This window comes from Mesoplodon mirus (assembly GCF_964341445.2).
Source record: "Mesoplodon mirus genome assembly, chromosome: 4".
NCBI classification, from domain to species: domain Eukaryota; kingdom Metazoa; phylum Chordata; class Mammalia; order Artiodactyla; family Ziphiidae; genus Mesoplodon; species Mesoplodon mirus.
Window position 1 is genome coordinate 151838630 of NC_138979.1, and position 25235 is coordinate 151863864.

General features: G+C 43.6%; 1 protein-coding gene across 1 annotated transcript in view; it reads right to left on the minus strand.

The window, feature by feature from the left end:
- The window catches only part of SPTB (spectrin beta, erythrocytic), a 128692-nt gene extending 113352 nt beyond the window's left edge, over positions 1-15340 (minus strand). Inside the window, exon 1 of the mRNA XM_082616970.1 lies at positions 15173-15340. The gene's annotated coding sequence lies outside the window, so the exon portion shown is untranslated. The remainder of the gene's footprint in view (positions 1-15172) is intronic.
- Between the last annotated feature and the right edge of the window lie 9895 nt (positions 15341-25235).

Below are 25235 nucleotides of genomic sequence, written 5' to 3' on the forward strand. Positions count from 1 at the left end.
AGAAGCCCGCGCACCACAACGAAGAGTAGCCCCCAGTCCTGCAACTAGAGAAAGCCCGCGCGCAGCAACGAAGACCCAACGCAGCCAAAAAAAAAAAAAAAGAATTAAAGAGGGCAATCTAATAATCTGATATAGATAGACATCCATTATTAAATGAAAAGGGCAAGTTGTAGTATAGTACAAAAAATAACCACAACATACATATATATACATATGAGGGGGAGAGGCAGAGAGAGAGGTAGGACTAGGCCATGGATCAAGAGACCTGGGTTTGGACTTCCCTGGTGGCGCAGTGGTTGAGAGTCCACCTGCCGATGCAGGGAATACGGGTTCGTGCCCTGGTCCGGGAGGATCCCACGTGCCGCGGAGCGGCTGGGCCCGTGAGCCATGGCCGCTGAGCCTGCGCATCCGGAGCCTGTGCTCCACAACAGTGAGAGGCCCGCGTACCGCAAAAAAAAAAAAAAAAAAAAAAAAAAAAGAGAGACCCGGGTTCTACCTGGAGCCCTGCAACTAACTAACTTTGCAACCTCAGGCAAATCAGCTCCCCTCTGCGGATCTCCTTTATTGGTTCAAAATTAAAAGGCGAGTTGAACCAGATATGCTGCGGAGAAAATTTCTAGGTTATTAGATGATGTCTGCAAGGTGCTCAGAGAGTACCTTTTACCCATAGAACGTCTCTCTTTGAGTTGTTTTGATGCTTTAAGCATCAGGTTTTTAAAAAGGAAAATGCATACACTATTTCATTTTGACCTCCTTTACATTTCAACGAGAAAGCATTCCCACCATTTCACAGGCAGAGAAACCAAGTATAGACTGTGATGATTACTTGCCAGCCAAATACGCTGCTCACTAGACTGCTGTTTTTGCAAAGATTTATGACGCCAGGAGTTTTATAGCTCCCAGTTCATTCCCTGCCTCTTCCGCAGAGGAGGTGCAAGGCTTATGCAAAACAAGCAGAAGGCACTCTTTGCTGGTGGAAACAGGGCGAAATGTAAAGTGACTTCCGCTGGGTCAGAGCATAAACAAAGCTCACTCCCAGCACATTTAGGAGGTAAATATTGAACCCTTGGGATCAACTCCGCATCCCTCCCCCACCTGGACTGAAAGCTTCACCTTGAAGATGTGTTTCACTGCAGTCATTTTCTGATCGTTTTCTGGGTCAGAAGCAGTGAGAGCAGCTAAACCGAGGCTGCGGATGGAGTTGCTATACTGAGGGCACGGTACTGACTTACCTGCTCTCCTCCGCACCCACCAGCTCACCCAACGACCTGCTGCTGGTCGGGTATTTTTCCAGTCTCCTGGGCAAAGTGGTTTCACACAGCTTTGAATGCAAGTGACCTCGTTTGTCCTCACGGGTGTGGGTCCCCGCCTTGCAGAGGGTACCTACTTCCTACCCCAGAGCAGTGTGCTTTCATTCTAACACAGGGTCTCATTCTCTGTGCCTGTAAACACATCCATTCTTCTGATAACTTTCCACCGTGAGGGACTCTCCCGCTTCAGACTTTAAATGTCTGGGCATCGAGATTCCCAACAGTTGCAGAAAGCACGTACAGAATATAACATCCACGTTGCAGAGAAAGGAAGAGCCTGAGCCACTGACCCCACCAGCAATAGCCTAGATTTTAAATGGGAAAACCGAGACCAGACCACAGCTAACATAATACAAAGTAAATCATTCCTGAAAATAAAATAAAAAGGCTTGTTCACTGAAAAAGCACGCAGCCAGGCCACTTAACCAGTAGTCAGCCTGCTGGTGACCTTTACAATGGCAACTAGGAATCCTTGAGATGGGATAGTGACCACTGGCACCCATGGCATTCTATCTAGACCTTCTAGAAGCTGCTATTAGTTGACCGCACGCTCACTGTCACCTCTGTCTGGATCAAGTTTGCTGACTGCTGTCTGCTCATCACTGGCCTCCTTACGCCCCTCAGGACTCCCTGGGGCCTTCAGTTATCTTGGCTGAGTCCCTTCCTTTGTTTCTTTCCCCTCAGGTCCCCCGCATGAGACCTAACTTTGTCCTCTGACCCTCTTTTTACCGGGCACATCCGTCCACGGCCTTTTGAGGGCCTTCCGTTGATCAGTTCATCTCAGAACCCCTGCACATGTTTATAAAGGCCTAGCAGCCCTGCTCACCGCCTTTGGAAGCTAAAAACCAGCTCCTATCAACCACTGGGCACAGAACGCAGCAAAAGAAGAGAGCGGTTGGATTGCAGTGGGAGTGTGTCCATGACAGAGAGTTTTGTTGAAAGAAACAAAACACTCTCAAAGGCCTGAGCAAGCAGTATGCTGGGGAGTCCAGCCACTGGTGAAACTCATATTTTGCCCGGGTAAGGCAAAAAGCAGGGCAGAACATACCAAGAAACAAGCGCTGTAATATTTTACAAGGTAGTCTCTATTTTGACATGCCTTAAGGACAAACAAACAAACAAACAAAAAAGGTTAAATGCACCTAGAAAAAATAAAATCTCTCTACAGGAATTTGAGGGTCTTTTTTTCTGAAATGTTTTTCTAAGTCTTCACTATTATAAAGCAAATCTTGTGTATATTGCTCTGACAACACCCACTCAAAGAGCCTTTCATAGCTGCATTCTAAGGGTCAGCCTCAAACATTCAATGAAAAATGAGGTGGGAGTGACTGTATTCTCGATGAATAACTAAATTTTTCTAGCACTAGACATATTCTGATGATGTAAGTTAAAAGTCAGCAGTTACTTTCCCCTCTGCTAAATGGAAAGCAATTGGGGAATACAGAGGTGGGAAGATAGCCTCCTCAGGTCTAAAGCATGCCTCTCCACTCCCCACCCCAAACCCGTCAACAGCGTGTGTCTCCCATTAACCCTTCTTATAATTGTCTATAGGTCAGAATGTGGGGGATTATTTTCAGTGTTGAATATTCTTGAAACTTCCCCTATCACCCAATTCAACCAATATTTCTTGAGCACCGCCCATGAGCCAGACCCTGAGTTAGGCACCCATGGGCACCAGACAAATATCCCTTCTTCGAGGAACTCATAATCTGAAGGAGAGTCATGCCTGTATACGGCCAGCCAGGGTACCACGTGAAAAGTGACAGTGTAAGAGATCAGAGGAGAGTGTAGTGTCTTCCTGGGTTAGGGAAGAGGGAAAGCATCAAAGCAGTTATGTTTGATCAGGGCCTTTAGGGACATTTGTGTAAGAGTTCATGGCTGAGGAAAGGCAAAAAGATATTCCAGCCCTAGAAAACAACAGAAGCAAAGTCATGGAGGCATGAAAATGCACCCCAAGTTTTAACAGTCATAAGCATCCAATGTGGAGTAAACAGAGAGGGAATGAAGCCTGGAAAGGAGGTTGGAACAGGTTGTGAAGGTCCCTTCCTACCTGTTTATAGTTTATTTGGGGGCAACGGGGAATGATTAAAGGGTTTTAAAGCAGTTGAATGACTCAGTCAGACTCATGTTTTTAAAAATAATTCTGAGATTGGGAGTAAGATGGGTTAGAAAGATAGAGACTGAAGACCAATTATTCAAACATAGGACACGAATAGGGACAGTGGAAATTGAAAGAAAGGAACTAACTTGAAATTTTTAAAGAAAAAATGTATAGGGGGCTTCCCTGGTGGCGCAGTGGTTGAGAGTCCGCCTGCCGATGCAGGGGACACGAGTTCGTGCCCCAGTCCGGGAAGATCCCACATGCCGCGGAGCAGCTGGGCCCGTGAGCCATGGTCGCTGAGCCTGCGCATCCGGAGCCTGTGCTCCGCAACGGGAGAGGCCACAACAGTGAGAGGCCCGCATACCACACACACACACAAAAAATGTATAGGAGCCAGCAGCCAACAGGATGTGGAAGTGTGAAAAGAAGAATAACCACAAAAGTTGCTGAGATTCTTGACTGGGAGGGTGGTGACAACATGAACCTAGCTGTAAGAAAGGGCAGAAGAGCAGGTTTGGGGGTGAAGAAGGGGGCCAAGAGGTCCTATTGCTACATGGTGAGTTTGAGACCTCTTGTTACAACCAAATGAAGACAGCTAGTACACAGCTCTAAAGCAGCCTGGAACTGAGAGGGGAGACGGCGACTAGAGATAAGGATTTAGATGCATTGGCAACCTCAACAATTAAAAACTGGTAGCGAGGAAGGAACAAAAAAAGCAGAAAGAAGCAATAGTAAGCAAGCTGGGAGGAGAAAAAGGAAGCCAACGGAGGGCATAGTTTCAAAGCAAGAGTGGTTAACAGTCAAATATTGCAGGGAACCTGGGACTTGGGTCTAGATGGGGGCCATCACATTTGACAGTATCAGACCCCTTCGAAAGCAGTTTTAGTGCAGTGATATGGGGAGCTGCCTTATGACGGTGGGTATATTGTACAGTACTCATTAGCACCTTCATCCTCAGATGTCAAAGAACTGTTTCGGAAATAGGATTCAGAACATCAATTATTTATGAACAGCTAATCAGGGGATTCAAGCCTATTAGGTTAAATCATTGAAAATATAAAGCAACATATAATGGTATACAAATAATTACCTCTCTAATTTCAGATCATTAAAGATGCAGGATAAAAGAACAAAAGACACTCTTAGAATTGAGAGCCGTGGAATATTGATGTCCACCCAAATATGGTAGGCGTGGTGAATCCAAGCAAGCACTCTAGAATATACACCAGGGTTCAAATCCAGCTTTGATCTTCTAGGTATGTAATTTTGGGTAATTAAACTTCTCTAAGCCTGATTTTTTTATCTCTCTAATTAGGATAATAGAAATAACAAATACATATAAAAGCTCTCAGCATAGTGCCATCACATAATAAATGTTGACTTATTATAATAACTCATTATTCTAATTATGCAATTATTGTAATAATGTTTCATTTAGTCTTTACTTTTTTAATCAATAACTATTTTTGAGCCACTCCCCTCTACGTACCAAGCATGACTCTAGGTGCTGGGAATATTAATTAAAAAAAAAAAAAGAGTAAGACCCAATTCCCCATCACAAGAAGCACAGCCTAAAGGTTTAGAAGGCAAGTGGACAATTACAAAGCAAGATGATCCTTGCTGTAACAAAGGAATGAGAAAGGTGCTCAAAAATATTCAAGGGGAAGCACTCGGTGCTACCCCAGGACCTGGAGAAGGGCTGTCAGGCCAGGCTACAGAGATGAAGTAACAGTCATTACAAGGAAATCTGTGAAGAAATTTTAAGGATAATAATAAATATTAAGGTGTTATCTCACACACACACACACACACACACACACACACACACACACACCTGAAAAAGTCAGAAAAAGAAGGTTCTTTGCCGAAGGGCAAACAGCAAGAGAAAAGGAGCTGGAAGCAACCCAAACTCTTGTCATCCAGCTCAAGGAGTTATTTTGGCTGAAATAATCATCATGTAATATTTACACTCTTCCCACTTGAGTTTGGGCTACATGTTCTACAAGCAAATTAAACATCTCCTGCCTGTCCTCTAAAAGTCTACAGTTTAAAAATAGGTTACTAACATAGGTACAAATTCAAGAACTCTGATGACAAACTACCCCCTCAAGATAGTGTTCTCAAAGGAACAATTTTCAAGTTCAGTTTGGTCCCAAAGGTGAGGATGTTAATAGATTTTGCCCTTCCCTTCGAAAACAACAAATACCAGGGAGAAATTTTAAAATTGCATGGTTTGGTTTCTCAAAAAGTCAAAAATAAAAAGATCCAGCAATATAATGGAGTATCCTTCTGAGTATATACCCAAAAGAAGTGAAAGAAGGATGTTGAAGAGATGTTTGTACATCCATGTTCATAGCATCATTATTCACAACAGCCAAGAGTGGAAGAAGCCCAGGTTCCCATCAATGGATGAACAGATAAACAAAATGTGAAAAATACATACAATGGAATATTATCCAGCCTTAACAAGGAAGGAAATTCTGACACATGCTACAACATGGATGAACCTTGAAAACATTATGCTAAGTGAAATAAACCAGTCACTAAAGACAAATATGATATGATTCTGCTTACCTGAGGTACCTAGAGTGGTCAGATACATAGAGACAGAAAGTAGAGTGGTGGGTGCCAGGTGCTGTGGAGTGCTAGTGGGAGTTAGTGCTCAGTGGGCACAGAGTTTGAGTCTTGGAAGATGAAAAATGTTCTGGACATGGCAGTGATGATGTGGCTACACAACAATGAGCACATACTTATGCCACTGAACTGAGCACTTCAAATAGTTAAAAAGGAAATTTTTATGTTACATATACTTATCATAATTTAAAACAATTTTTAAAACTCGAATGGTTGCCATGCTCATTAAATGCCTGTTCTTCATCACTTAGAGGCAAATAAAAACACCCCGTTTCTGACATTTAGATGCAATGCCATCTGAGGAAGGGAAAAGACACTGAGGCCAGGCGTATCAGAAAGTTCTTTATCCAAAGGAGCAGCGTCCAGTTACCATTCCCTGGGAATGGACATCTTTGTAAACCACTAAGAAGGTGGCCTTTTTGGCAGCCATCATCTGACAAGTTTTAATTAAAATAATCCCCATGTAACAGCATCACCCCGCTAGGGAATGACTGTCAAAGTGCACGTTGCAAAAATTACTAGTTGAACTTCTATGTGCAAAAGCCGAGCTTTATGTAAGACCCGTGACTGCAATTCATAAATCAGTTCTTGCTCTTAAGAGCTGTCTAGTTGAACAAATAATAGACACAAGAAAAGTTAAATAACAATAAAAGAAGTCTATGATTATGTTCAATTAAGTAGTATATGTAACTAGCCCTTTAACAAACTTGGAGAAGGGAGAGGTGACTGAGGGCTGGAGTGTTCCAGGAAGACTGATGCAAAAGTCTCTGGAAGAAATGTTCAGGACTCAGTAAGTAGAAGCAGATGAACCTGGTTCAAGTAGTGGGTTTGTGATGGGAAGTGGTAAGAGAGAAGGGTAGAAAGAGATAGGAGCCAGATTACAATAGCTTTTAAAAAGTCACTTTCTGAGTTTGGATTTCTGTCTCTACCCACAGAGGAACCACTGTAGGTTTCTGAGAAGAGACACTGTATGATGAACACGATGTTCCCATGTGGGGTGGCTTTGGAGAGGGAGACCCTTAATTGGTAGAAAGTTGGATTCCAGCCCATTGAAGTATATACCTGAGGGCCACTGAGTCACAAAAAATGAAACCAAACACATACTTTTGTTAGGTTAAAGTTAGGACTTTAAAATGTGTCAGGCCATATGCTTATAGATGCACTGAATTTTTCTTGAAGGATACACGGGAAACTGCTGACATTGGTAACTTTTTAGGAGTAGGACTGGAGGTAGGGGAAGGAAGACTTTGACTTTTCGTCGTGTACCTTGTACAATGTGGATACACTTCTCAACCATGTGTATGAATTCATTTTATAATTTTAAAAGTTATTTTAAAAATGACAACCAGATAGTGTTAAAAAGTGGGCTCTAATCAGCAAATTCAAGACATTTCTAATTACAAAAAGTGACATGTATCTCAATCTTGTTTGTGCCATATCTTAATCTCTATCACATATAGTGAGATGTTGTGAGAATGACCTAAAAGTAATGGTACAAAGCACAGAGAACTAACTGCACGTCTGAGGCTCTACCTCAAAACAAACAGATGAGCCACTCATAATAAAACACCTTTTTTGTGTATCTGCCTGAGTCTATTCCAAATGAACTCCCCAATGAAAACAAAAATCAAAAATACTAGCCCACAGTATATTTGATAAGACATATCCCCATCTCAGTAAGTGGCTTTTTCATCCTTCTAGTAGCTCAGAGCAAAACCAGTTGAATCATCCTTGACTTATTCTTTTTCTCCCATCTTTTATCCAAGTTCCATCAACTCTACCTTAAAGATTTATCCAGAAGCCAGCTGCATGTCACCAAACCTACCACCCTCACCCTGGTCCACTATCTCTACCTGGACCACTTACAGTAGCTTTCATTCCACTCCTTGCTTCCACTCTTGTCCCATACAATCAATCTTCCACAGGACAGCCAGAAAGATCCTCCTAAAACACCAATCTGAAGAAGTCACTCCCCTGCCCACAACATCCTGTGACTTCCTGTCGTATGGCTAAGACCCAAAATTGTCGCCTGGCCTCAAAGCCTGCATGATCCAGACCCAGTTTCCTCCCCAACATCACATCCTGTGCTCCCCACTGGCTCCCAACACACCAGTCACACTGGCTTCCTGCCCACTCCTTGGACACAGCAGCGACCCCATCTTTGGGCCTTCATCTCAACCAATTCAGGTTGAGAGATTCACTCAACCTGAATCTCTTCCCCCAAACGTCCCTGTTCCCCCACCTCGCTTCATTTGTGTCTCTAGTCAAATGAAAACTCATCAGAGAGGCCTTTCCCAACCATCCTACATCAACTTCTAGAACCACCTCCCTCTCTTTCCCTTTGCACTATTTTTTCTTTATATCACCTGAAAGTATGATAGATACTCATCTGTCATTTGTCGTTGTTTAGTACCCGCCTCACCCAACTAGAATGTGCTCCATGATGTCAGACTTTTTTTTTTTTTTTTACCATCTTCACTGCTATATCCCCTAGGCCTAGAATATGCCTGGCAAATAAATGAGAGCTCAATAAATATTTGTAGAAGGCTGAAGTAAGCACAAATCAAGGCACCCAAGATCACTGGACAAAAAGAGGTTTTTGAAGCCCAAAATGAGGCATATGCATAACAATGCCCAGTAAATTTGGGGTAAGAGAATGAAAAAGCCAAAACATCAGTTGACAGCCATAAAGTCCATTGCTTATCTACAGCATGCTGGGAATCCACATGTATGCTTGACATTAAGTCATACTTTGCAACATCATCTGTGTACAGGCTGGAGGGCCATCCTTAAGATTTTGTGGCTAAAGAGTAAATACAGTAACAACTTTCCTCCTCTCTTTCTCCAGGACCAATGAACTTAGACTGAAAATTCTGCTGAAGAAAGAAAGCAATCACTGTCTCACCCAGAAGGCCCAGAATATTCAATTATTCCATGGAGAACGTCTAGACAAAGCCCCAGCCTTGGAACTAGGAAACTGGGTCAAAGTCAAGTTCTACCACAAATTCAGGGACATTGAGCAAATCATTGTATGTTTCTGATCCTGTTTCTTTGACTGTAAAGCAGGAATGATGACATGTTCCCTGTTTCTTCACATGGTCATTGTAGAATAAAATGAGATGATGCACTTACAAAGGCCTCCTGAAAACTAAGCGGACCATACATCATGTATGGTCATCAACTTGTACTGGCTGATCTCTAGTTCACATTTCCTTCTCTTTTGCTGGTGAGCTTTGTCTAAACAAGGATCTGATCAGGTCCCTCCCCTGCTCAAAACATTCACTGATTTCAACTTGAACCTTCAATGGTTCAAACTTCTTCACAAACTGAACCCAAACCATTTTTAGGGTCATACCTCCAGCCCATTCCTGTGCTGTGGCCTGTACTCCAACCACAGAGAACTACTCCTCATTCCCTAATCTAATCATGATCTATTGCACGTCTATGCCAGGCTATGTGCCTAGGGCTCCACCCTCACCCATCCCCCCTTCTTCCATCAGGAAAATCCTAGACACTCTCCAGCCTGAATCATATGCTTCCCTCTGTGGGCTTTTTCTCAGGCGCCCTGTTGAATCACTGCTTGTTTGCAAGTCCTTTCTCCCACCGGACCAGTGGGTCTCCATCGGATGTTGTGTGTCCTCAACATGTAACAGGGTAATGCATACAGTAGGTGGCCAGTGTCTGTTCTTTCTGAATATAGCTCTCTCAGGCCTCTACAGCTCTAGCTCCCTATGACTTACGGCTTGGAGTAAGTGTTATGAAAGGCCTTTTCTTACTCTTCTACCCCTGAGGAAATATTCTGGAAGGTGAAGCTGATTGAAGACTCCTAGGGGGCTTGTAGAAACAGGCATGAACTGAGCAGAGGGACAGAATGAAGCGAGTGGCCTCTTTCCAGTCCTCATAAGTTATGTGTTTAAGGTGTGCTTCATTTTATTTGAGGTGCTTTGAATTCTCTAGTGAGACACACCCATATTTAAGTCTGGTATAAATGGAAATGATTTTCAACTTATTCATTTTCAGGATTATCCAAGTTTCTCCCTTTCATGCTGGAGGAAACTCTTTCTTTCTTTCTTTCTTTCTTTATTTATGGCTGAGTTGGGTCTTCGTTGCTGCACATGGGCTTTCTCTAGTTGCTGCGAGCGGGGGCTACTCTTCGCTGTGGTGTGTGGGCTTCTCATTGCGGCGGCTTCCCTTGTTGCAGAGCATGGGCTCTAGGTGCGCGGGCTTCAGTAGTTGTGGCTTGCGGGCTCTAGAGTGAAGGCTCAGTAGCTGTGGCACACTGTCTTAGTTGCTCTGTGGCATGTGGGATCTTCCCGGACCAGGGCTCAAACCCGTGTCCCCTGCATTGGTTAAGGTGGATTCTTAACCACTGTGCCACCAGAGAAGCCCCTGGAGGAAACTCTTGAATTGACTATAATTCAAAGCAATCATTGTTCTTTAGCTGTCAAGGTGCCCTGTTATTCTTTTCATAAATAAATATCCTGGATGATCTGAGCCCAGTTCAATGCAAACTCTATTTTTTTTCCCTAGCCCTGTACCTTTTCAGTTGCTAAATTTACAGCATTAAAATGAAAGGAAGAAAGGAAGCCCCACTTTTGCCCCCACTGCTAACATGATATATGTCTGGATTTTAATTGCCCTTGTAATTATACTCTTGGCCAGGTCTGCACAGGTATAATGTAGAAATTAAACATTATGGCACAGCCTGAAAAGGCCTTGCTGAGGTATGAAGACATGACGGCTTTGTAATATCTCCAGCCACCAGGAGAAGGAAAGAGAAAGATGAAAAGGAGGCCTGGGAATGTCATAAGCTAGCTAGCAATCCACTGAAGAAGCATTTTCTGTCTATGACCACCTCGAAGACTGTGTGAGCTGGAAGGCTGCAAATCCCCTGGTGGTTTGATAGTCAGCTAAGGCTAGATGAAAATGGAAGAACGTGGATTGCTTGACTGTGAGTTAAGAAATAAGCACAGCAACAAAGGGAAACATGCTATGAGATTTTCTAAATATTTACCAAGGGGAGTTGACAATTCAGTGAGTGGAGCCAGATCTGACAGTGAGCTCTCCTGACTGCCTCCGACACCTTCCCTCGATCACCATCTCCATCTCTAAAAGCAGGTGATCCTCACCTCTGGGGCTGTCAGAGGAAAAACCGCCTCTCTGTGATAAACCCGGCAAATGCTCCGTGATGATCCTAGCACACAGACCACTGCATTTACTCTTCCTCCCCAGATTTCTTATCTAACGTAGAGGAGTAACCAAACAGCGGTCTGTAAAACACTGAGTCAATATAAACTACGTTTAAGGTAAAATACTTCTTTCCACAGTAATTTTCAACTAGTGATAACCACATGATTTCAGAACCCAGTATCCGTGAACACTCCCTGCCAGTCCTCATTCCAAAGTCAAATTTCTCATCAGCTCACACAGCAGTTATTTTCATTCTTGATCTTCCCAAGTCAATTGATAATTGTTAATCTGCAGGTCAAGGTTATTAACTTTTTTTAATTTTTATTTAAAAAAATTATGAAGAGGGCTTCCCTGGTGGCACAGTGGTTGAGAGTCCACCTGCCGATGCAGGGGACGTGGGTTCGTGCCCTGGTCCGGGAAGATCCCACATGCTGCAGAGCGGCTGGGCCCATGAGCCATGGCCACTGAGCCTGCGCGTCCGGAGCCTGTGCTCCGCAATGGGAGAGGCCACAATAGTGAGAGGCCCGCGTACCGCAAAAAAAAAAATTATGAAGAAATGTATTTTATATCACTTTAAACGTCCCACTGGTTATGTTTCCTACCATTTCAGGTCTTGAATGGAGAGTATAATTTTGCTTTTGAATTTGGAATAATATACTTCAAGAGCAATTTAGTGACTGGGCTTAGATTAAAACAGGTATTTGACAGTCCCAATAATTCCTTAAAGTCTCTTCCTTCTCCATTGCTCCAGAAATGTTACATAATTATTTGTCTTAAAATCTGTATTGTCTCAAGATACCTGTTGTGTAAAAATGCAAACATCTGTACACCTAACAGGCAATGGGGAGGTTATGGAACAGTTTAGAGTTGAATGCTCCTTATGTCTTCTCTCCTATCTCCAATACCTTTTAAAGATTTCACTAGGATGAAAGTATTGGATATTAAAATATATCCTCTCACAATCTCCCTCAAATGAAAGAAAATGTCAGTGGTTTAATATTAGGCAGAACTTCAGAAAATAAACCCAATACTGGCCTTGAGAGAGACAGGAAAGAAATGGTCTAGAATGGTAAGAAGCACGGAAGGCACGTACCACCACTGCACATAAATGACCAGGTAAATTACAGTTAGGTCTCACCTTTAAGCAAGTAGCTACGCAAATAGAAGTCTAGACTCAATGACTTCCAAGGTCCCTTCCCAGTCCAATAACGTTTGCCTCATGAATTTTTTATAGTCATCCTCTGTCCTATCACGCTGTCCCCATGCATCATCAAGCCCTCCTGGCCAATTCCACGACTGAAAGGAAAATCTGTTTTCAAAAAATCCATGCTTTGACTACTGCCAAAATTACAGTTCTGTCCTTGAAACAATGACCTGCACATAATGGGCATGGCTAAATACCTCTGAGCAAGGAAGTGTCCAATACCTTTAGCAATATTTTTAAAGCTTCTTTGATATAGGCAGAATTATTACCTGAGGCCTTGAGAGTGAAAGACTGTGAAGCTAAGAGACAATCCTATAACCAAACTTTCCAATTTATATTTCTATATCCCCTGCCGACTGAACCTTAAAGGAGGGTGGAACTGAACAGGTGAGTTTGAATCCCAGCCTCACCTCTCATCAACTGAGTGATGTGAGGGGAATTACTTAATCTCCTTGAACCTGTTTCCTCACTTGTAAAATGTTGATTATATGAACTACCTTGAAGAGTTATTGTGACAACTGAATAGGACGATATAAAGAAAACACTGAGCATTCATTTACTCGTTCCCTCGTTCATTCAACAAAGATGAACTGAGTGTGCACCACCAGCCAGGCACCGGGCTGGGCACTGGTATGTAAAAGACAGAAAAAAAAAAAGAAAGAAAGCTACTGTTATTTTTATTTACCAAAAACAAGCCTGTTTCCAGAACTGTGGCAGAACCATCAGATTCTGACTCTAGTTCAAAACTTTCATTCACAGCTAGTTTGCCTAAAATAGTCATTTTTAGTTTGTCATATAGGAGAGTCTGCTTCCTGCCACACCTTTACCTACCCTGAAGCTAACCATCTAGCCGGTATTTTGCTAAAAGACACCTTCAGAACACTTGGGAGAAGCAATGACCAGAGCAAAAAGTGGTATCCCAGCTCTCAGCTGGGCAAGCCACTCAGGAAAACTTGATACGCCTGTGCTACAAGGCCCATCCCTGGATGCCTGGGAGGTTTGGGGTGCTTTCAATTCCATGAACAGACTGAGTCTTCTGAGAATTTGGGATTAACAGAACTGGCTCATCCCCAATCATTGTGACCGGACCACCGATAAAGAGAAGGGCAACAGCTAAGGGGGTCTAAAGGCCATGTTTTTGTAATGTAGGGCTTATGTCTTTCAGCTTCACTTTATGCTAGGATTTGATAAAGTTCTGTAAAAATGACCCACTTCTGAAGAGTCAGTTAGCTTCAAGGCTGGTGGGCTCTTCTTCAGTGTGAGCCTAATATTCCTTTTTCTAACTAGCCCACAGCCTCTGGGCAAGTACAAGCCTAGCTGTGTTGGGTATTGAGCCTTCAGTACACTTAAAACATTTTGCACTTACAAAAAAGAGTTTCCCAAGACATTCTGGAACCCACGGCTCCTAGCAAAACAGTTAAAGTCTGATACTGGAATAGGAAATGACCTGCCCTAGGTCATAGGATCAGAGGGTGGTCAAAGAGGGAATTCTAGGATAAAATTTGTACCATCTTTGAAATTAAGAATTGGTTAGTGGATAGTACAGAGGTGCCTAAAATTTTTGATTTGCACACTCCTCTCATTCAAGAGCCGCCTGAGTCACTTTCCTTAGGAATTCAAGTATAGATCGTGACTAACTCAAGGCTGTGGACTTTGCAAGGCTGCCTGCTACCTGGAAGTGACAGCCTAGCCTCTCCTCACAGGAGTTCTGGGTGCAAAAACACTGTCACTATATATCCACCCCCTACCCACCCCCCTCCACCATCTGATGCATACAAAACTGTGGTTTCTTTTCATTTTCCTTCAGTGATTTAAGCGTGGTACTATTAACTCCCGGTGCCTCTAATTCCTCACTGAAAATAGTGGTTTGGATATTAATAGGCTGTAAATCAAGACCCTACCTGGGGCTCGTTGTCACGGAAACGGTACTCAAGCCTGCCGCTACTTCCCCACCTTTGGAAGTCTGGGTGAGTTGGTGGGAGTTGGGGATTGTTTTAAAGCTCCTGTTATTTCTCCCACTTTCTGCTATTTCTCAGGGCCAAGTTGTTGGAGAAAGAGGAACCCGTGAGGTAAGGGAGAGTACAGCTTGGAGAAGCGGAACTCTTTGGGAAAGGAAGGGTGGGGGGGTCCTTGGAGGATGGCTTGGGGCACGCTGTTCCCTCTTTCTTGGGCCTGCACCCGGCCACTCTCCGCGTGGTTCCCAACGCTCGGGGACCCGGCCCCTCCGCCTCCCTGCCTGGGCGCTGGGCTGCCGGGGAGCGCGCAGACAAGTTCCCCAGAAGAGAATCTGAGCGGCCCCAGGGCTGAGGAACCCGGCAGAGAGGGCAGCGCGGAGGTCCGACAGGCTTGAGGCAGAACCCCCTTCGTCCCCACGCCGGGGTCCCGGAGGAGGCAGCCCGGGACCAGAACACGCACCCCCCTCACCGCCCTCCCAGCGCCCCCGGGCGACGCTCCAGGATCCGGCTCTCCAAAGCAAGCGCCCAGCTTGCCAAGCGCCGCCGAAGCCCACGAGGATTCCCGCGCCCCGGGGCGATAGCTGCCGCAGCCGCCAGGGCCTCCCACGGGCTCTACGCCCGGCACCCAGGGCTGGGTCCCCACCCGGTCCCCTGGGCCCCGTGCGTCACGCGCCCCCTGGGCCCAGCGCCTCCGCTGCGCTCGCGCCGCGCGCCCCAGCCTCGCGCATCCGCACCCGCACCCAGCTCCCTCTGGCCGCCGGGCCCTCCCGGGACTCACCTGCGCTGGGGTTGTAGCGGCGGCCACCCCGAGCCCGGGGGTGGCAGCGGCGGCGGCGGCGGCGGCGCAGGGGGAGGAGGGCAGCGCAGGGCTCCTGGCACAGCGGCCGCCGGGCGCCTGGTGCTGCCGAGCCGCGGACCCGCCCAGAGATATAAATAACATTATCTGAGGAGGGACATTCCTGCCGGGGGACATCGCTGCTGCCGGGACCAGATAGTCCCGCGGCGGGGGCGGGGAGGCGGGGCCGCAGCCTCCCGCAGAGCCAGGCCCAGCCCCCGCCTTCCCCACCCACTCCCGCACCTGCCAATCAGCCTCCAAGCCCGGGGCCACCTGCCCGGCCTCCGCCCGGCTCCTCGGGCCGGCCTCCGCCCCGCTCCGGACTGCATGAGCCCGAGCCGCCAGAGGCCAGAACCGGCCGCAGCGCCCCCATAGCTGCTCACCGCCCCTCACCGCGCGCTACCCCGAGCCCCCTGCAGCGGGGAAAGGATTTGGCTCTGCAGCTCCGGCCTAATTCGTGCGCCCAGAGCAGCGAGTCTCGCCACGAAAATGAGCCCTCCAGTCTTTCCCGCCCTGCGTCCCCACTGTATACAGTCAGGTTTTTAAAATATATTAAAAGACACGCTTAGGCCGTAGGGTAGGCAAAGCTGGCGCCCCGGCAGTGCGTCCCCGCTGCGGCGGATTTGGGAGGGACAGATTGTTCCCGGGGGCTGGTGTGTTAGAAAGCGTCCTCCGGGGCGGGCTTCTCCTGGATGGTAGTAAGAACAGATGCTGGGAGGGCTCGGGTGGGCACTGGGCTCGAGACCCGCGCCCCCAGACTGAGGGCTCGGTGTCTCCGTTTCTGTTTGCAAACCTGGTGTGGTCCAGGCGGACCGGGCAATGCTGGCGGGGCGCAGCCGGCAGTCCCATGGCTCGCACGTTACAGGGACTTTAATCAACAGGCAAGCTGCCACCCCAGCCCACCGACACCTCCTGGCCAGACCCGGTTTCCAGGCGAGCGGAGGCTTCCTCACGCTGGGTGGGATGCTGTAGGCCAGAGAAAACACTAGAACCGATGATGCCAGAGAGAAAAGACAAAGCATCTCCGAGTCACCTCGGGAGAGAGACACAGAAGTGGCAGCTTGCAAGGCTGTCCACTTTCTTGACTTTCTTACTCTACAAGGTCATTGTTCAGTAAGGGTTGGTGGTACACCTTGCTTCAACTTTCATCTCTTTTCTCCATCAGCCGTGCTGAGACAATTTCTCACCAGACATCAGCCCAGGTAATCTCAGGTGTTTTGGAGATGACAGTGGAGGTTTAAAGCGCAAAGATGAGAAAAGAGTTTTAACTTTGGTGATGCCTGGTGTTCTTAACAACGAAACAGTCTTACACCTGAGTTATTTGCTTGGGCGTATAATTACCCTGTTTTCCAGGATTCACCAGAAAAAGGGTGTTTAAGTGCCAGATGTGCATGCTTAGTTTATATATTGAACATATGCAAAGATACTTCACTTCCTGCTGCAGTCACACTTCTTTTGAGAGTGGGCATTTAGACATTGAGATGTGCTAAGTGGCACAAACTCCACAGACGTTACAAAGCCACAGAACTCTCCACACTACCACCTTGTTGTCTGGGCCCTTATTAAGCTCAATTTCCCAAGACACACTAGTAATAGAGGGAAGATAATAGAAGAATATTTGTTGTCACCCATTAGATTAGCAGTGATCCACCCTTCCCCCTTTCTGAGCGCATTTAAGAATCCATTTGTTTTTTTACTGAGTTAGAAAAAACAAGGCCTTTTTCATTTAAAAATTAAGAACCAAATTCCGGCAGGAAAACTCAAGAAAAACAGGCCAACTTCAAAGGCTGAGACTATCATATCTCAAGTAGAAATCTTTGTTCTATTTTTGAAATTAAAAAATGGAGAGAAATTATGTATTTGTGTTTTTAAAAAGCCTTGTGTGGATAAACTTATTAAATAAATTCATGATTCCCTAGAATTGCAGCTCTGCAGCTACATAATTATATACTACATGAAACAGACAATTCCTTAGCTTTAGGTTTGCGGCTCTGAACTGAAAAGTTGTACACATATTTCTTTGTAGCCTTAAAATTTATAATTTTCAACCACGAGAAAAAATTAATATGGTAAAAGCACCAAATCAGTGGGCAGATTACCCCAGGATTTTACAAACCTGTTCAGCTGCTTTCATTGTTTCCACTTTAGCTGAAACCTAAATAATTCAATACAACCTCATTTGCTACAGAGCCTGTTATCCTGACAGCATCCCCACATGCTTTACAGCTAATAGAGTTACAGTGAAATGATAAATTAGGACTGAAGGAGAGAGGAAGTTTAGAAGTACAGAGGAAAAGGGTATTGTCAAATAAGGAGGGAGGAAAATGGTAGGTCCCAGGGAGTGGGAATGAGAAACTGGGGAGAGTGAAATAGGTAAGAAGGAAAAGCTCATATAAGGGTTCATATTTGAAGTCATTGCTGTGGGCAGCAGGGATTAATTCTGCAGGGACTTCCTGAGAAGAGTTCATAAAGCCTCCCTGAACTACCTATCAGAAAGGTGGGAGATTGGTCCTCATCTTGGTTGGTCAAGGGACTGCCCCCCAACCTCCTATTCCATGTTGACAGCCCACACTTCCAAGCTACCAAGCAAGCTCCTAACTGGCAATCTGCAGTCCTAGGGCCAGAGAGAAGGTGTTAATTTGAAACTAGATGCTGTCAGCCAGGAACTGGGGCTTCTACTTAACCAGGAAGTGAGAGGAAGCCCTCACAGAACTGTCAACCTAGCTCCAGCTAAAATCAATAGGTGAGAAGTGGATATAAGTCAGGACATTAGAGGAATCTGACACAAGAAGGAACTTTCATTTTCTATTTCTATATTCTCTGAATTTTTCACATTGAGCTTGTATTATTTGATAATTAATTAGAGATAATAAAGAAAATAAGTAGAGATTGGGTCAAGATGGTGGGTTGAGCCCATGCATTTACCTTCTCTTCCATCCTAAATCTCATAAAAAGATATGTCTTAAAGAGAATAGAAATCTAACAGTACAGGGAAATAAGAAAAAAATGTGATCAATTTTCCAGGAATTTTTAGGAAATCCTGAAATATAGAAGAGAGAGGCAGGACCTGATCTAGAGAAAAACAAAGTTAGAGGAAATCAAAACAGGTTCAGGAGAAGGAACAGTTTAGGGAAATTCCAAGCAAGAGTCAAAGGATACAAGAGGAGGTGGGGTGGGGTGGGGGGAACCTAGGATAGAATAATTCATTGAGGAGTCCCCTCCCCCGCTGGCCTTAAGTACCAAATATTTGCCTGTGGGATAAAGTTAGTGGGGATCCTAGGACCAGAGGGGCAGAGCCCAAGTATATACTGACCACTAGAAGTAATAGGGAACTTTCACTCTCTCTCGATAGCATGTTGCGCCCTTCCTTCACAGTTCCTGAAGACAGGCTATGATTAACAGAACAGACGGGCAAGCCGATCCTCAAGTAAAAGATGATTGGACAATCAAAATCACCAAAGATTTTGTCAGCGAAGGGGAACTAATAACATGAAAGAAAAGCACCAAACACAACTAACAAAGAAGTAATATCAGAGGAAACTAAGTTAATAAAGAAAACAGAAGATAAAATTTAAATGAATTTAAATGAATAAATTTAAATGAATTTAAATTTTATTCAGCAAGATTTGAAAGGATATTGTATCCATGAAAAATAATCAGTGAGAAAACAGAGATTTAAAAAGTAGTTTCTGAAGTTTAAAATTCATTAGCTGATCAGCAGAACTGATCAAGTTAGGAGCAGATTAGTGGAAACAGAAATTTTCCCCAAACACAGGGCAAAAAACAAGGAGATGGAAAGTTTGTGAGAATGGTTGAAAGTCATGGAGGTGAGATCCTCAAGTTCCAATATCTGTTCCAATAGAAGTTACAAAAGGAGAGAAAAGAGAGAGCAGATGAGACAATAATGAGAAAGTAGAATAAAATTTCTCAGAGTTGAAGAAAAATATGAATTTTCAGATTCAATAAAAGCAGTTTAAAGCAGGATAAAGATTTTTAAATACAGTTTACAATTTTATGTACAGTTTAAAGTTTATGATTTGATTCTAAGACCCAGGAACTTGAAAAAATTAAATCATAAACCAAAAATATAGACTAGACTAGCTTCCTGTGCCTTGAATTAAATTAATCCTAAAAACTATTTTTACTGAATCACAGAACCAGTTATTTGTTTGAAATTTTAAGACTACTGTGACTTAGAAATGAATATGTATCAGAAAGCTACTTAAAAACAGAAATACCAAACCAAATAAACCCAGCCCTACCCAATGTTCCCCTCATTCAAATCTCTGCTAACAATGGAAAAATCGAGAACTCATGGTTATGAACAGAAAACTTTGAAATAGTGCCTAGAGCTCAAAAAACATTAGTTCCCTTCATCTTTACCTTGTCACCAAGAGATGCATTTCATAAAACTAACCTGAAATTTCGGTTCCATTTCTGGGAACATCTAGGGGAACCACAGTCTCCACAACTTCCAAAGACAAAGCAGCAGGAGGACCCATTTGAAAAGCCCACCATTTACAATATAGAGGCATTGAGGACAAAGGAATGAACTTCAGCTTCAGATGCCTCAAACAGAATGGTCCTTGCAAGGAATCTGAAAACTGGCAGTGAGTGTGTAACTACCAAACTGACCTCCCCCTAAAGGAGCAAGTGACACCAATTTCAAATTTCCGTCCACCGATAATGGAAAGGAGCAGAAGAACAAGACTTACATCCTGTCATCCACCAGCGCATGGAAGCACTAACCAGGCTTTGGAATAAATGGGCATCTTTCCTTCTATAGCTGTGCCTGAGCTTTCCTTCCTTTCCAGGATTAGATTTTCCATTACCTAAGAGATGTGAGCTCGTGCAGATGGAATAGCAGGCTTATACTGGGGTGTGATGATAAACTGGTGTCTGAAGGCGCTTATGTTCTGCTGCAGTTGCCTTGTTCAGGCTGTATTAGTTTGCATGGGCTTCCATGACAAATACCACAGACTGAGTGGCTTAAACAACAAAATTAGTTTTCTCACAATTCTGGAGGCTAGAAGTCCGAGATCAAGTTACCGGCAGGGTTGTTTCTTCTGAGGCCCCTCTCTTTGGCTTGTAGGTGGCCATGTTTTCCCTCTGTCTTCACATGGTCTTTCCTTTGTGTGTCTGTGTCCTAATCTCCTCTTGTGAGGACACTAGTCATATTGGATTAGGGCCAGCCACATGACTTCATTTTACATTAATTACCTCTTTAAAGGCTCTATCTCCAGATCTGGTCACTTTCCGAGGTACTTGGTGCTTTTTTTTTTTTTTTTTTTTTTTTTTTGCTGTACGCGGGCCTCTCACTGTTGTGGCCTCTCCCGTTGTGGAGCACAGGCTCCGGACGCGCAGGCTCAGCGGCCATGGCTCAGGGGCCCAGCCGCTCTGTGGCATGTGGAATCTTCCCGGACCGGGGCACGAACCCGTGTCCCCTGCATCGGCAGGCGGACTCTCAACCACTGTTCCACCAGGGAAGCCCGGGGCTAACATTTTAACATGAATTTGGAGGGCAGGCCACAATTCAGTCCATAACCCAGGCCTCATCTTTTCTCACATGAATTGCTTCTTATAAATCTCCTAACTGCTGTCCCATTCTCCAGTTTCACTCTCCTTCAATTCTTCCCCCACATAGTAGCCAAAGTACACTTTCTAAAAAAGAAATCTGATCATGTCACTCCACTACTTTAAATCATCCAATGGCTCCCTGTTGCTTTCGGGATACAGTTTTAAGTTTCCCAGCGCTTAGCACAGCCCCTGACACACAAGATGTACTTAATAAAGGCCTGACGAGTAAGTGAGTGAATAAGTGAACTAATGAACAAATAAATCATGCAAACTAAAAGAGAGTTGCAGTTCTGGAGGCCAACCAAAGAAGTAGGTAATTGAAAGTCATTTCTAGTTGGCTTAAAAATATATATTTGTGAATTTTTTCAGGAGAATCACTTTCCTATTTATGTTTGAGTAAATTTATTTAAGTAAATTCACATTCCCGGAGACATAATTGGCAATATTTGTGTCTGAATTTCACCAGCTCCTCGGCCACCTTGGCACATTCATACCTAACTTACTGTCTGTGGATGAGAAATGAAGTCAATTAAGTAGGTTTTATGTTCACACCCACTATCAAGTTCACCTGCAGTCTTCCAATGTTTCATTCATAATGAGGTACAGCAAATACAATAGTGATGGTTCAGCTCTGTGGACTTTGTCTCTGTTTGCTCCACCCTCTCAGTGCCGTTTTCAGATTTCATCCTGGGGCAGTGGCCCCACTCCAAATCCCACGCTCCAGTATGCCAAAGCCTTGAGCACGTAGGATTAAGAACGTAGGAAGGTGGATCAAAAAGCATTATAAGCAGTGAGTTGGTGTTGACATTAACACTCTGTCTTGAGTACTCCACAAAGTGGATAGTTTGTATGTGAATAATCAAAAGTGCCTAAACCTGAAATCTTTGTTCTCTTCTTTTATAAATATTTATCAAGCCAGGAACTCAAATCAAGGAGAGAAAATATAATTTAAAACTCGAGTTTGTTAACAAGGAACGACAGCTAGAGTGCTAACAATTCAACCAATTAAACAATTTTGTGTTTACGTGATAATTATTGCCAGCATAAATGATCTTGTTAATTGCTTTAATTTGTTAGTGAGCAGTTTCCAAACTTACAATTTTTTTTTCATAGTATTAACCAAAACCTTTGGGAAATTTTCAATAAAGTTTGGAAAGATACTGCAATGAAAGATTCCATTACCTCTGCAAATTCATCTCATTTTCTATTCTGTGGGATATTTCTGCAGCTGCTCAACTTCTGTTGAATATTTCTTGAATGCTTTAAAGACCACAAGAGACTCAAACATGATTTATTTTGTAGAGTAACTGGTTCTTATCAAAAACACCATTCTTCTTCATTTTCCTTCGTGTATGGCAAATTTTATTTTTAAAAGATTTATCATTTTCTTTTTGCCAAATGCCATATAATCATTTTTATTCAATTTCATGAAGTAAATTGCTATCATTATCCTTATTGCCAGATAAAGAAACCAAGAAACTCAGAGTTCAAGTCATTGTCCAAAAATCACATAGAACTCCAAATCCCTTCCTTATGAAAGAGTTATTTATCTAGGAAGCAGTATCTCGTGGATTTTTATTTTTTTATATAAATTAATTTATTTATTTTTGGCTGCATTGGGTCTTCATTGCTGCATGCGGGCTTTCTCTAGTTGCGGCAACAGGGGCTACTCTTCATTGTGGTGCGCGGGCTTCTCATTGCAGTGGCTTGTCTTTGTTACGGTACATGGGCTCTAGGGGCACGGGCTTCAGTAGTTGTGGTACGCGGGCTCAGAAGTTGTGGCTCGCGGGCTCTAGAGCGCAGGCTCAGTTGTTGTGGCAGGAGGGCTTAGTTGCTCCGCGGCATGTGGGATCTTCCTAGACCAGGGCTCGAACCCGTGTCCTCTGCATTGGCAGGCGGATTCTTAACCACTGTGCTGCCAGGGGAGTCCCTCTCATGGGTTTTTAAATTAACAGATCCCATGATATTTAATGTAGATGATCTACATTATAGACTAATTTTTTAAGTCAATAATTAGATCAAGAATTTAGCCCCCAATTATGCTGAGTGTGTACAAGTAACAACTCAGTGCTGCTAGTTCTATTCCATCATCATCTTAATCATCAAAATACACTTAATTAAGCATCTAGCTCTGGACCTTCCATAGCAGAAACTGAAATAAGCCAAAGCTTTAGACCCTTCTTTTGGGAGTGTTTCAAAGCTGTGAGTGACCATCAGTATTCTGTTACAGACCCCAACTACTGCCTAAACCTATTTCTCAACTCCCACTCCTCACGTCTACCAAATATGGCCAGAAATTGAAGTAGGAGCTTGCCACATACGATTTCAAGTACTTGAGGTATTCCCTGACCTCATTCTAAAGATTTTATATATTATATATATATATATATATGAATCTTTTAACTTATTGCATAACTAACAACCAATATTAAAATGTAAATAACCGTGGGAAGAGTTAAGTTTTAAGGCACAGGCTTTTGGCTACTGGAGTAAAAAAAGTCAGTGCCACTTAGTGGCATTTTAATAGCCAAGCAATTTTTTAGAAAGATGGTAGTAGGGTAGACTGAAAAGATTAATAGATGTAAAGTCAAAAGACCTGGCTTCTACTCCCCTTTATCCTCTCTATGCCTTTGTTTTTCTTCCACAAAATGATGGCATTGAACTAGCTAATCTCTAAGGACTCTTTCAGCCCTAGCTTTCTATTATTTTACACTTACAGTAAGAACATACTAGATGTTCGTTACAATAATGTTCTTTAAAAGGAAAAATTGGAAATTAGTTCAATGTTCATCACAATGGAACTGATGAAATCAAGTATAGTGGGTATACACACATGTATAAATTCTATGTAGCCAGTTAAGTGATGATATGGTTTTATATTTATTGATAAAGATGGCATGACATACTGTTGTTTTTTTTAAGTAGCCATCAAATAATTTCCATTTGACTAAGCAATAAAGTATTTTATATAAGGAAGGATACTCCTAAAAATCTCAAGTTATTTCTAGATGGTGGGATTAAGAGTAATTCTTACTTCCTTCTCTATTCTTCTATGATGTTTGGGTATTTATACATATAGAACATTTTCATAATAAGCAACAAAGTTATTTCATTTGGGGGGAAATATAGTTAAATATAAGCAGCAAATATTAATTCCTTTCCTGTGAGCAAGTTTTGGTAGAGAAGAGGGCCAGGGCAAGGACAAAACAGCAGTGAACTAAAGGAAAACAATGCCTGAATATTTTCCTCAATAACTCAGATAATGAAATAAATATGTGCCATGAAGGTAAAAAACAGCTCTTGTTACACAAATTGGGCACAGCTGATCTGTTTTTCTCCATCATCTCAGTCATCACGTGTTGGAGGCAGATTTGCCTGACCCATTCTCCCTCCCTTACCAGTCCATCCCATGCACAATGGGAAGATTTATCAAGCCATCAGACTGGCCCAATCCAAGGCTAACCGTCTTATGACAAGATTAATCCCATAACTTTGTGTTCTTTACTACCCGTGCTTTAATTATTTGAGTTTCCTAAGGTTGCCTAATCAATCTTGATACTTATCAATTATCACTCAACTTTGAAAAAATACAGAATTATTAGAAAGTAGATTAAATCAAAGAGGGATTCATACATACTGAGTCAGCAAAGGTGGAAGAATAAGCTTCCTAAATACAAAATGGTAACTAACAGTTTTGACCCAAGTTGGAAACAGGTAGGAAAACAAAATCTTGTGGGAGATCATAAATTAAATACAGGTCAACACTGAAGTTGTCATTCAAAAAATGTGTGTGTGTGGGGGCTTCCCTGGTGGCGCAGTGGTTGAGAGTCCGCCTGCCAATGCAGGGGACACGGGTTCGTGCCCCGGTCTGGGAAGATCCCACATGCCGCAGATCGGCTGGGCCCGTGAGCCATGGCCACTGAGCCTGCATGTCTGGAGCCTGTGCTCCGCAACGGGAGAGGCCACAACAGTGAGAGGCCCGCATACCGCGCGCAAAAAAAAAAAAAGTGTGGGGTGTGGCTGCCACACCCAGCAGGAGGATCTCTCCAAGAGCTAAGCTTCTAATGCACTCTGCTTGAGTGATCCTTCTCTTGCCAACTTGAATTTATTAGTTCCATATTATTTGCTTGTCACCAATTGCATCATGTCTTCTGTGCTAAAATTAAATTCCTTGATTCAATTTGGGGTCAATGGCTATATAGTTTAACTATCCAGAAGCTAGAGGGGGCACCTAAGAGGAGCTACACTCACAAGGAAGACAATTTCTAAGGTTCAGACCACAAGCAGCTCAGGAAGTCAACTGGTCTTTGCCTGCTGGAAGTTCTGGAGGTATGTAGGACCATGGTGGGAAACTGTAAGTGGAATCACTTTAAGTCAAAGACAGCCTATACAGAATTAAGGATAGTATTTTTTATGAATGTATTTATTA